Source organism: Euprymna scolopes, unplaced genomic scaffold (genome assembly GCF_053919585.1).
Source record: "Euprymna scolopes isolate OS-2025 unplaced genomic scaffold, ASM5391958v1 sca122, whole genome shotgun sequence".
Taxonomy (NCBI): domain Eukaryota; kingdom Metazoa; phylum Mollusca; class Cephalopoda; order Sepiida; family Sepiolidae; genus Euprymna; species Euprymna scolopes.
In genome coordinates, this window is record NW_027633128.1 from 76,563 (window position 1) to 89,580 (window position 13,018).

General features: G+C 34.0%; 1 long non-coding RNA gene across 2 annotated transcripts in view; it reads left to right on the forward strand.

Moving 5' to 3' along the window:
* The window catches only part of LOC145273644 (uncharacterized), a 43,384-nt gene extending 30,372 nt beyond the window's left edge, over positions 1–13,012 (forward strand). For both annotated transcript variants that reach the window (XR_013866449.1, XR_013866450.1), the window contains exons 2-3: positions 9,233–9,299; positions 12,642–13,012. This is a non-coding gene — a long non-coding RNA (uncharacterized LOC145273644). The remainder of the gene's footprint in view (positions 1–9,232; positions 9,300–12,641) is intronic.
* Positions 13,013–13,018: the final 6 nt, after the last annotated feature.

Genomic DNA, 13,018 nt, shown 5'->3' on the forward strand with positions numbered 1-13,018 from the left:
AAGAAATAATAGTGATGAAAAAAAATTAAGCAGTTTGGCTGAAATCATAAAACAAAATTCTATTGACAAGCGAAAAACTCATATCCCTGACATTTTCACAACATTTCAGTTGATGTAACCTCCGACCTTCTTCAAATGTATCTTATCAAACTCAGCAATCTTTCTGTCAAACTTGAGATGTACAGAATTTCAAACCAAACTCTTTAATCCACAAGTGAAGCATGCTCACATTCTGTCAGAGTTCAACAGAAAAATTCCAGAAGTTGACAAGATACGTCCAAAGGTCGGAGGTACACCGACTTGAAAGCTGTGAGAATAACACTCAAACAGTAGTTTGAATAATCCAATTTATCAATCCTCATCTGAAAAACTCAGAAACATGAAATAATATATTCAAAATAAACAAAAAATGGAATATTTGGAATAATTTATTAGAAATTCACCATAATCTACCATAGAAGACGACTGAATCTTAAAATGCTTATCAGATTAGCTATTCCCTCCAAGCATGTGCATTACGGTAACTTTTAGATTAAAAGGTGTAAAAAGTGGTTGACTGTAGCATAAGTCGAGTGAAGATTGAACCCTATCCTTCAGCCCATTGGTGAACACTAACCATTATTAAAAGTTCACAGATCAAGGTATAAAGACATCAACGTCCGAATTAACAACGTTCAGCATGGTTTCATTGACCTACAACTCTCTGGCCTCATCCTGTGATAAGGCATAAAAGCTCAGATTTATCAGTCGATTATTCAGATGATCCTTCTTATTCAAAGTGCATGGGTCAGGATTTTGACATTTGAATTAACAATGCCTGCTATAGATGGAGAAAGTTCATATACTCTAATTAGGTAAAAGTCTAGCAGTTTATTTCTGTGTCAGAATTTATTTTCATCAGATTTAATTTAAAAATCATTTAAAAAAACAATAAAAGTTAAGGTTTTTAGTGGACCAGTACTTATCTTCCATTATATAGTTAAACATAATTGACAAAGACAAACCTCTTACACGATACAAGTTTGTCACCAATTAGACAACTCCCAACAAGGTTGCTCTCAATTCATAAACATAAGTCAAGCATTGTCCCATATGGTTACCCATCTAAGTAGTAACCAAAGCTAACATCACTTAACTTTGGTCAAGTAAGGAAAACTGGTGTATCTACTTAAAAAAAAATCTTTTAGTTAAACTTGATCGTATATTGACAAATAAAATTCAGTTGAAATGAGTTGATTGCATTGTAATAGTAAATGTACTGAATGACATAGACAAACTCTTTACATGCTGCAAGTCTGTCACTAATTAGAATGCTATTAATTTATACACATTAGTCATGTATTCTCCCAAATGGTAACCAAAGCAAACATCATTCAACTTTTGTCACATAAGGAGAACTGGTGTATCCACTTTTAACTGCAAGCTTATTAAATTAAATTAAATTTGTTAAATATAACCTTTTAATTGTTAGAGTTACAATTAATAAAATATACTTACAGACAAATGACTATAATATGTAAGGGAGATAATACAGTTACTTTTAAAGTAGAATAGCGTCCCTTGCACGAAAAAGAAAAATAAACGTAACGAAAAATTAAGAAATCTTTCATATTAAAAATAAGAGGTAATTTAATTCTACTTAAATTGCATTAATAGTAGTCTGTTTAAATATAGAAATATACATAATTAAATATTTATGTATCCATACGCAAACCGTAAGCCAGATGTTGGGTTACAATACCCGTTACAATGTCATTTGAGTTTTATAATTATATAGATTTAATATAAAATATAAGTTTTTACCATATATGATATCACATACATCGCTATGGTATAATTATTACCATAAATCGGTATTTTTTTAGTTTACCGACCCCTCTGCATTCACCTTTGAATTGTCGACTTTTATAAGTTTTGGGGGACGCTGAGAACGAATATTTCATTTATTTCTTGCGCAAACGAGTAGTTATTCATATTTGAAGACATTTAGTATCCAACGTAATCACTACAGTTTGGCAAGCAAGATTTACTAAAAAACACCAAAAAGAGCTAAACGAGCCCAAAAAAATGACCCCAGGCCTCCGTTCACTTTCTCATGATTGGACAAATAATTATTTTTATGATAAAAAAGACATTTATTTTCGTTTTTTGACACAAACCGATGAAAGTGAAGATATTAATGTTTTAGCCAATTTTTCGATATTTGTCGTATGCTGCAAACCAACTACAAACCTTTGCTTACGATTTTCGGATTAAAGAAAGGATTACGAAAAGGATTATTAAGATGAGGTACCGTCCTATTAAATTACTATTTTAAACTGGAATACTTGCAATAACCCTTATCCCTGAGTGGGTTCCGGGCCTTGATAAGTGGTGATCACTGTGTAAAAAAAAAAAAAAGTATAAAATGCAGTTTCCGTAAAATATACGAAGGAAAATATTTTTTTTTTAGTACGTGTCCCCCCCCCCCATATTTATTTTTTTATATTCGAACAAAATATATTTAAATCTATCGAAATTTCTATTTATTATGAAACAGAAGAGTTCAAATAAGTAATAATAATAATTTTTTTTTTTAATTTAAATGCATATATTGAACAAAAATTTATCTTGAAATTGCAATTAAAAAAAATGATATAAATTTAATATTATGTTTTTTTTTTAAATAGCGTTTTTTCGAATTAATATATACTATAATTAGTTGAATTGCTAAGAAATAGAAACTTCGTAAACATTAATTAATTTTTAAAAGATTAAAACGATTAAAATTCCATTATTTCAAAATGTTCCGTTACAACATAAATTTCTAATTAATTGTTTAAATTTTTTTAAATATTAAGTTTTTATATAAACATGGCTCTTGTCAGCTATTTTATATTCAGATTAAAACCGATTTGAAAATTTAAAAACCGATATTGCACAAATATTAAACATATTGTAGGCCCCCCCCGCCTCATATTTTGTTTGTTTCTTTTTACCGAACAAAAGTATGGAAGCCGAACATGAACATTCAGTAAAACCGTATTTCATATTTAATACACAAATGTTTATAATATTATTAATCATTAAACTGTGTAAATCTTAAAACCTAACAAAATTATAACAAAGATTAATTATTAATTGAAGTTTGAAGAAAATAAACAAAGGTTTTAAAAAATTATTAAGTCGCTTCTGCTTTTCCATAGTTTGTATAGCTAACACAAGTCTGACGTTACAGAGTCATGCTTTCTTTTTTTTTTGGAGATACCTACTGTTCACTACTTGGAATCATTGAAACGAAACTAATAGATAAGAAGACAAAATTAATAGAAGAGGAAAAAGGCAAAACTAATCTGAAAGAAAAAGCAGACAAAATGAAACGAAAAAGACAGACAAAACTAATTTAAAAAAAAAGACGAGACTAATCGAAAAAGGAGCATAGACAAATCCAGGAGGAGTGGTGGACTTCGAAAAAGACATCAGAACCTTTTTAGCATTCCCCCCCCCCAGTGTTAGAAAGTAAAAAAAAAAAAAAAAAAAAGAGAGAAAATAAGTTTATCAGCAGAACAAAGGTATAGGAAGCTGTTTACCAAGATACACAAAAGGCAGCCGAAACAGGATTGTTAATCAAGGGGTGGCAGACAAAAGGCCGGACATGAAGGTAAACATATTTAGAGTTCAGTTTACTGGCAGTTATAGGAGTGGTAATGAGATTTATGACAATTTACGGACAGTCTCGGGTTTGCGTTAGTTCAACACAGTTTTCTAGTTTGAGACAGTCAAATGCAAATTGTGGCTCTGAGCAGATTGAGATGAGCTGATTGCAACTAATGGACGAAGCCTCGACGGAAAACAAATTGTAACCTTAGTGCGTTGCGGGTCGATGATGTCACATCCACAGCCAGAGTGCAAGAGAAGACATCCATGCCATACAACATCATTGTCGAGCGGACAAGCATGTCGTCTCGCACCTTTCATGCTGTAGACTCAGAAAGGCAGAATCAATCTTGTATCTCTGCTACACACTTTGTATCATGATGTCATATTCTGTGACATAATTTTTTTTAATGGAAATCACTCAAGACAAGGCATGAAGCCACTTGATGTAAAGAGCTAACAAAACAAAAGCTGATTATTGCAAAGCCAGGAGATGCCTATTGACCTTAGTCTTGAAAAGACCAGAGTTCAAGGAAAACAGGGAGCAGGGAGAGAATTCCACAACCTTACATTCCTTTGAAAGAAGCTTCTGGAATAGGAAGTTGTATTACAATGAGGTATTAAAACAGTGACTTGATGGAGACCTGAAGATGAATGAGTTAAACGAGCTGGAACAAGGAGTGCAGGGATTAGATCAGATAATTCTGAGAAACGCGTCATAATAGTATTTGTAGAAAAGACTGAGACTAGCAACATCACGTCTGTGTGAGGGAGAGGTTGCAGTGAAGAAGAAAGTTGTGGGCCAATCATAACTCTATTTTCTTAATTTCTAATGGAATTTTCAGTTATTATAGCCGTCTGTGGAAATTTTTTAACTCTTCCTGGAATGGTTGGGTTTCTCCCCAGTGAGTTGTATTAAATATTTTTCACTTTCGCTATTTACCACAAAAAATACCCATCTTCACTGAATTTAATAATCGAAGATTTATGGACATTCTCAAGTATTAATGGCTTGGGATAATTGATTTCAATGAAATTACAGCCAGAAAATATACCTTTGGGTCGTTAGAAACCTGGGTTTTTCGTGTCTCTACCTCATTTCTATTTTGTTTGGGCGCAATTCTAAAACCTTTGTGCTTTCCAACGATTGCTCATCAAATTTGATTGACGTGTAAGTCGGTTTGTGTTCAAGAAAACCAAAATCAATAACGTCTTTTTTTTTTTTTTTAAAACATTTAGTTGCTTATATTTACTTGTCTATTTTATATGCCACTTGTCCATTTTCACGCATTTCACTTTCTTTCAACCCATTCTCATCTTTGCTTTTCACATCCTTTGGCTCCGAGCACGTGCCATCCTTTTTCTCTCTTTTTTTCCCCCTTTTTCTTCTCGCATTCACCTAATCTGCATCTGCACATTTTTCGACTGTTGCTGCTGATCTCTTCGCAAGCCAGCCATCCTTTGCTGCTGCTGATACCTTCCCACGCGCTCATATACATTATGTTACACTATGAGCATCGTAGACTCTGGGGTGGGCAACACCAGGCAACGTCCCCTGCCTGCTCTCCATGCGATCCGATCCAATGCATCTTTGTGCCTGAGGTATGCATGCACGTTATTGAGCTGATAAGCAGGAGGTGGCACACTGTACATGGCCAAACCATTTGAGATGCCAAATGTGTGTGTCAGCCCAAATTCCACCAATGTCAATCTTCTGATAGAGCATAGTTGAAGGGATTTTTTCATCTTCTGCTGCATATCCATCTGATCATGGCATGGTGATTATGCCAAAGCCGTTGCAAATCAAAAACTTTTGGGGCTCTCGTACTGCACAAAAGTGACACTCACCCTTGGCGGGTGGAAGCGGCTTCCTCCAAAGAAGGAAACTACATGGAAATTTCAAATTCATAAATGATTCCCAGTGCATGAATATCTTAATACTTGGACCACACTTTCTTGCTTGAATCTTGTCTTTTAATAAAGTCGTATTCTTGTCTGTTTGTTCACAATTTAATTAATATGCACAAAAGATATACTGTTTCACAAATTTTCATACTAAAAACAGACTTACATACATTTTTATTCCAACATGATTTCTATATGTACTATGTATTCAAAAGAAATCTACATTCAATGAGTACCTTCATTACATTAAAGAAAATTTATTTTAATGATTTGTTCCATGTTATTAATTATTTGTTGCACTAAAATCGTTTTGATTGTTCTATTTAGAAATATTATATAAAGTTGATTTAGTTAATTTATATTTAATTATTAATAACAGTTGCGTTTTATTTAAGCTAAGAGTTATTTCCCATTTAATTTATGAAAGTTACTTCGTGTTTGATTTTCATAAACTAAAATTGATGTGTTTTATGCTTCTTTAAATCCAACATGTCATTATTTTTCGTGACGAGTTTGGGTATTCAGTGTATCTTAAATAGTATGTGACTAATCCCTCCACCCAGCAATATATACAACTAGTATAACATAATTTCATAAACTCAACAGTAGGCTCTCTACAGTGCAATGTAGACTACAATATATTGTGGATTAAGTCACTGCAAGAAGGCATGTGAAGCTTCCTCCCGGTTCATCGCGTTGGGTCCTCAACTAGAGCAGGCTATCAATCGATTTGATTGAAAAATGGGCGATTTCAGCGACAATAAAATTATACCGTTGACCCTCATTCAATCCCGGACAACATCGGATCTCTCTGCTAATATATATATATATATATATATATATATATATATATATATATATATATGTTTTTGTTCATTTCATGAAAGATTTCAAGAAGAATTGAGAACAGTGTCTTTCGTAAGTGAGAAGACGACCTGCCTGACGAAAAGAAAAGTGAGACAGGTGCGGGGATATGAATGGGGGTTGTTCAATCAAACACATTAACCTTCCGAAGGAACAAAAGAAAGAAGAAAAAAGTAAAACGAATTCAAAGAGAAGCTTTGAATACTTAGTTAAATGAATTCTAGCGGGGGGGGGGTAATACGTGCGACGATGAAGGACGGGGGGGGGGCAATCATCACGATCGTATGAAAATTGACAGCAACTGACATTTGACAGCCGGCATGAAAATGTCAGAAGAGACTTTGGAAATCTTTCTCTTGTGTTCTTCGATTTAGACTCGTTAAATAATGATTGAATGACCCTGTTCGACTAAAAGTGGAGTTGATTAGTTGAAAAGGACAAAGTCGGAGGGGGCGGATAGACGGGGAATAGGAGGAGGAAAGATGATGAGATTCATAAATTTGGAATTGTCTTTCTTTCAATATTGACGCCATCATCAGAGTCTCTTGTGCGCTGATTATGACCGTTTTGTTTCGAGAGAAGAAAAAAAAAATATGGGAATTGGTACGGTTTTAGTAGTTTGAAAAAAAAATGAGACATAAAAATTGTGAGACGGAATGATTTAGTTTTCTGGTATCGAACTGAAAAGTGATGCAAGCAGAATCGTTGCCGAAATACAAATGATAAAACTTTGAAATGAGATTAATGAGAATTATGTCAGATAATCGATTTGAAGCGAACACTAAAAGTGCTAGAAAAAACGATGCAACATGGTAAACTTTTAGGTCCAACTACAAATCTCTTTGCTACAAATCTCAAATAGCTTGGCATCCTGTAGAGACAGTTAACATTCCTGTGTGGCAATGTGCAAATTCGGTTGTGTGAAATATTGTTAAAAACAGTATTTTCCATGGTAGGTTTGGTTAAAAGATTAAAATTAGTGTCAGATAGACTGCAAAAGAAAGTGATAGCTATACGGAAAACAGACCTACGTTTCTTGACCAAATCTGCATTAGTAAACGTCAAAGAATGAATCATTTTTTTTCTAAATTTTACATATTATTCTTCCAGGGTAATGCAATCAAGAAAAATACCAACTTTGTTCGTATTTGTTTTTGAGTTTTAGCTGGACATGTACACACGCACAATACAAAATAGAGTGTTATGAGCATAGGGCAATCCTCAATAAATCCTGAACAACATTGGGTCTTCCTGCTAGTGTGTGTGTATGTCAGGTCATGTTATATGCTACTGGTACCATGTAACCCAGTACTACCTGCCTCATGGTTGGTTCACCGGCGACTAAACTGGTATCCCCACCAGGCTTGTTTGGTGAGGAGGGTGGCTAGTCTCCCTGAAGGATTAAAAACAAGACCTTCCAAAGGGCGAATGAACCCTTTTTCGGGGTCAACGGCCAACAAGCACCGTGTGCGTTTGTGTGTATGTGTGTGTTGGGGTGGATAGGACTCGTGTAAGCCATGGTGAAGGCAACCTTTCTAGGAGAAGCAAATCTCTGATTTAAAAAAACAAAGCGGGAGACCAGTACCCGCATTAAGCTGGTCTGCAGTTTAACTTGTTGCTGGCTATCTTGCTCTTGCTTGTTGCTGGATCCGAACATTTTGAACCGAGAGAGAGACTTAGCTGTCGTACAAAGCTAAGACTCTGTAACATCATCTGTGTATAGATACTCCCTCAGGCATTTGTCTATAAAAGTGGTCCTGTGGCGATGGAAAAGTTGTGACGCGTGGAGGTTTGAAATACTGGAAGTATGTAATAATTGATCTCAATGACCATCTTCAGTGTCATGCCTGCTTGAGCGTGTGAATTCACCGGTAGTCATTTTTTGGCTCAGGGACTTTAAGTGTCTGAGGGAGTGGCACCCGTCTGACAAGATGTTGCAATCATCATATATATATATATATATATATATATATATATAAAATAATAATAAAAGGATAAAAAATCCGACAATATGAATTTTAAAGGAAAAAAACAAAATACTTATGATACGTCGGTTCAGTGATTCTTATTTAAACGACTGTTTTTCAAATGTGAAGTATATCCCTTCAACTTCCAGTTAGTGGCGGATATTTAGGATAGAAATATGGATCGTTTTGTCACCTTAATAACTACAATAAGAAGGCAACAAAACAATCCATATTTCTGTCCTGAATACCTGACATTAACTGGAAGCTCAAGGGATATACTTCACATTTAAAAGCAGTCATTTTAATAAAACCCACTGAACAGACGAATCGAGTATTTTGTTTCTTCCTTTTCATTTTAAATTCATATATATATATATATATATATATATATATATATATATATATATATATATATATATGCTAGCATTTAAGCCCGGCGTTGCCCGGGTGTTTAGAGGTATATGTTGAGCAAAAAAAAAAACAAGGGGTCAATTTTTTTAACTTTCCCCCCTAATATCTCATCTTCCCCCCCCTAATTTCTAATCTTTTCCCCCCTAATTTCTTATCTTTTCCCCCCTAATGTCTCATCTTTTTCCCCCAATGTCTCATTCTTCCCCCCCCCTCAATTCTCATTCTTTTTCCCCCCTAATGTCTCATTCTTTTCCCCCGCCCCTAATGTCTCATTCTTTTCCCCCCTAATGTCTCATTCTTTTCCCCCGCCCCTAATGTCTCATCTTTTTTTTTCCTTCTAATGTCGCATCTTTTTTTTCCCTGTTCATCTGTTTTTGTAGACTTTCCTTTTGTAATGTTTCGTTTTGCCTTTGTTTCATTTTTTTTTTCCTCTTTTTTTTTTTTTTCAGACTTCAGAATCAAGTGAATCTGAGCCGAAACCAAAACCAAAGAGTAAAAAAAGCCAATTGAGTTCAGGTATTTTGTTTTTCTTTTGAAATTTGAAAGGTGTACTTTTATTATTTTCAGACCTCTGCCCCCCCCCCAATAATTTTGTCATCTCTGTTTTTATAAAGTTCGATATCTATATATATCTGTACATTCAGAATTCACTCTTAAAATAAATACGTGATCATGAATTTTGGAACTCAGCTGTTAGGCGTAAAGGGTAGTGATGTGAGATAGTTCATACAAAGAAGATAAAAGGAGTGGGTGTGATAATGAAGATACTGCCGATTTTTTTGTCAAATTTTAACAAATTTTAAATATTCATACAAAGAAGATAAAAGGAGTGGTTGTGATAATGAAGATACTGCCGATTTTTTTGTCAAATTTTAACAAATTTTAAATATTTTCGATATTTTATTTTAGCTATAAAGTTGAGTTTTTTTTCTTCTTGCTCTGACATTGATATTAAAAGCCTACTTTTACTATATCTATATATTAATACGATAGCGTGTGTGTTCTTTTGTGTGTCATGCTTACTGGCAAATTTCATTGGTTGAGATTTAATTCTGGAATACACATTAATTCCAAAATACACATTTACGAACACTCCAGGCGGCATTCGATTAGTGTGTTCTTACCGCTATATTTCTTTTTAATTCCATAAAATTTAGGGTTTTATCTTTCTGGTAAATGCAAAAGTTGTTAAGAAATAATTGATTTTAAGTTATTCCGTAGTCAAAACGCTAATACAAATGTCTCGGCCGGCAGGCACTTTAAGTTTTCTAATTTAAAATATTTGGGACAAAAATTGATGCATCACTGCAGTTCTATATTTTTTAATAATATCTACAGCAGTTATTTATTTTTTTTTCATTGTTTTCTACATTTTTTTTATTGTTTGAGAGATAGACCGACCAATGCTCGTGTTTTTGTAATTTAAAATATTATTGCTAGTACTACATTTTTATATTTGTGTGTGTGTGTGTACTTACACTCATCTATGTCTCTGTGTGTGTTTGGGAAAAAAAATCGATGCGTTCCTATAGTTTTATTTTTTGTAATCATAGCTATTATTATTATTGTTTTCTTTTTCATTGTTTAATTTGTTTACATTTTTATATTTGTGTGTGTGTACTTACGCTCATCTATGTCTGTGTGTGTATGTCTGTGTGTGTTTGGGGAAAAAAATCTATGCGTTCCTGTAGTTTTATTTTTTGTAATCATAGCTATTATTATTATTGTTATTTGTTTTCTTTTTCATTGTTTAATTTGTTTATATTTTTTATTGTGTGTGTGTGTGTGTGTGTGTGTGTGTACTTATGCTCATCTATGTCTGTGTGTGTGTATGTCTGTGTGTGTTTGGGGGAAAAAAATCGATGCGTTCCTATAGTTTTTTTTTTTCATCAAATCTCCACACTAACGTAATGTACTTGCAATAACCCTTATCCCTGAGTGGCTTCGGGGCCTTGATAAGTGGTGATCACTGTGTAAAAAAAAAAAGCAAATAAGAAATGATTTGCGGTGATTTTAAACGTTACCTCTTCTTTTATCGTAAATTAAACTCATTAATAAGAAAAAATAAAGATGGTACACCAGGGCTTGAACACTGCCTCAGATTGAATTATGACGATGTTGGAATCGTAACACAAGTTTTTAATTAATGAAAATAATGTTTGCTCTATTATAATATTTCTCCCTGTGATGTGTCGTGCTTATTCTTGTGTTATCCCTTACCGGATTTTTCATTATTTTCTCTTCTGTTTCCGCCTTATCCTTGGAGAGATGGAACATCCCACAAGTTATTATACACGTGTTGTTCGTCCCCTGCTTTTCATGTCGGGTTCCGTAAATAATCAAGTTATCTTAATGGAGATTATCTTCTGTGGAGATTGTTGCTTTTATTGAAGCAAATCATTCAGATGCGTGTTTGCACCTCTGGCCACAATCCAGAAACGCAATTGATCCCGTTCCAAAGCGAAAGTAGTACGAAATCTTCTGCCAAAGTTGGAGAAATCCGTCTGGAAAAAGAAATTGGAAAAGAACTCTAAAACCGCGTCTTTTAACCTGAAATCAAAGTTCGAGCCTTGGTTAGTGTGGTTTGTTGTACGGCATATCAACCCATTTGGGGGCTTATTTCATGTTGAAACCAGTTATTTTTTAGCTTCATATTCTTAGTGGTTTAAAAAATCAGTTTACATAATGTGTATTTGCCCAGGCATCACCGGGACATGGATTCTGCTAGCATATATATATATATATATATATATATATATATATATATATATATATATATATATACACACACTATTGTATAAAAGTCATTTTGTGTGTGTATGTGAGTTCCTTCCTCATAGGTTCCAAAACGGCTGAGCCTATCTTTTGCAAATTTCACACAAAGCTAATTTATATTTCTGGCAGTGTTCTTAGACATGTTTTGTACAGAAATTCATCAGATAAGTATTGAACATCGAAAAAATCCGATCCTTAAAAATTCTTTCTTCTCTTCTAGATAAAAAAAAATTTACATATATATATATATATATAGCCACTTTGAAGTAGGGGGCTACTATCAGGGACATAAGTTGCTGGGGTATTATGAGGGGAGTTGAGTAGCAAGATGTCTTTCACATTACTCATGAACTTCTGCATATCAGTACAGTTATGAAAGCAGAATCCCGGAAAAAAAAATGTACATAATTTCCTAACCATATAAATACACTTATGGAGATGATCTATATATATTTTAGTTTTACTAATAGTTTAAAATCATTAAATATTTATCATTTCATCATTAATACGAGCCATGCTAAAAAGAATCGTTTTTGGCATTGGAAAATAGGCATAATTAAGATTAAAGGTCCCGTGGGCATTCCTTGGGTTTTCATAATCAGCAATACTGAAGGCGGTTAGCTGAGTCTGTTCAAACACACTTCTTCCCCCAACGTGTGGAACCAGCTCCCGGAAGAAGTGGTATCTGCACTCAGTACCTTGAAGGCCAAACTAGACAAATATTGGAGGAACCACCCACTTCGTTTTGATTACAAAGACTGTTTTCCGTCTTACCATATATTGTATTGTGTAACAACTAAAATGACTGGATTCGGCATCCAATCAACCGGAAAGGGTTGACATGCCATAAACCAGAATAATCAAGATCTACTTCAAATGAATTATTCCATATTAAATGGAAATTAAATTTTAAGTGTCTTGATTGTTAAATTTACTTTAGAGATAAAAAAAAAAGAATTAGAGCCCTTTTCTGAACAAAATCGGCCCGACGGCAACAAAGCATTTTTGGACTGATTGGCAAGGACGTATCCCTGACTGATGCAAACAACTCCTATTCAAACTTATTTTCTTTTCTCCTTACAGATTACCTCCCCATGGCTGGCAGCAGTGGCGGAACGGGTTACAGACCTTCAAGGCGGTACTTTTCTGGTGGATGAGGTTAAGTTTACAGCGGAAACTTCCCGGAAAACAGAAACTCATCAGAAAATAGCGAACATCTTATTTAAAATTTATTAGGAATCCAAACTCCTCCCTCCCCGAATCATTTTTTTGTTTTTGATCCTCAAGATATAAGTTCAATTTAATTGAGAAATGGATTTTGAAATTTTCTGGTGGGTTCTGTTTACGTTTTCCGCTGTATGATGGACGTGATTACAATCGAAAAATCTTTAACATTTTTGTGGTACTTCTTTCTTTACTTGAATTGAATTGGAGGAATTTTATTTTGCGTGGTGGGGGTC